Source organism: Paraphaeosphaeria sporulosa (genome assembly GCF_001642045.1).
Source record: "Paraphaeosphaeria sporulosa strain AP3s5-JAC2a unplaced genomic scaffold CC84scaffold_5, whole genome shotgun sequence".
NCBI classification, from domain to species: domain Eukaryota; kingdom Fungi; phylum Ascomycota; class Dothideomycetes; order Pleosporales; family Didymosphaeriaceae; genus Paraphaeosphaeria; species Paraphaeosphaeria sporulosa.
Window position 1 is genome coordinate 1,201,541 of NW_017253364.1, and position 1,124 is coordinate 1,202,664.

Consider the following 1,124-nt stretch of genomic DNA (forward strand, 5'->3'; position numbering starts at 1 on the left):
TGTTAAATCTAGAAGGGTAGCTAGTCCTAAAGGGTTAGGGTTGGTTCTCGGGCAAGACAACTAAGGGAAGGGAAGGGGTTTTATTGAGATGATAGTATTAGAGGAGGATATAACGAGTTAATAATATAGCCTAAGTGTAATCCAAACAATAGATTAATAAATAGGTTAAACATGAGTATAAGGGTTTATACCCACATTCCTATATACTAAGCCTAATCAGTTACTTAGTTAAACTAATCATGGTGATTAAGTCGTGCTTAGTGATTAGTATACGAGTTGCTTAGTGTGATTAGTGGGCTTAGCGCACTAATTACTCTAATTAAGTTACGTAACTACGGTCACACCTGTGTCCTAGTTACTTTACCTAATTACATGTGTGGTCCGGATAACTATTTATCTTGGATCCTAACATCACCCCCTCTCTTCCTTAGATCTGCCCTTAGATTAGGTGACCTAGTCTCGTGCCTAGATATAACTAGAGTGGGCCCCACGTTATAAGTAGCATCCGCCTAGTCTCACATTATGCCTAAATAACCCGCTTCTAGCACCTCCCATCGTCATCTCTTATCCAACTTTATTAACTCTTTTGGCGAAGCCATAGTAAAGAAATATTTAACCTATGTTAAACACGGCTGTGTCTATAAGGTCCATATTCGTTCTGGGAAGTATGGCGAATGCGTTTATTGTGGTTAGCGCTGTAATATATGAGTTTTAGAATCCGAATTTAAGTGACTACTTACTAAGAAAGAGAAGTTGCGTCTAAAAATAAAAGAATTAAGAGAAACGTAGGAAGCTGTGTTTAAGGCTTATAAAAAGGCGTTGGAAGAGTTGCATATTACACGTACGCGCGAAGATTAATTACGTTAGTAGATAGATTTGTTAGATAAGCATACTAAAGAAGTAATTACCGTGGAGGAGTGGAGTATTAAGGAAGCCAAATTATGAGAGGTCCCCAGCTTCCTTTTATCCTTGGAAGAGGTTCCCTTAGGTCCTTCCCTATCTCCCGCCACCTAGGGTGCTTTTGAAGGTCTCCCTAATAAGTTTTAGGACGCTTCTAGCCCATTACCTTCCTAGGTATGTTATAATCTTCACTACTAGAGTGGTGATATTCTTAAGAAGAATTC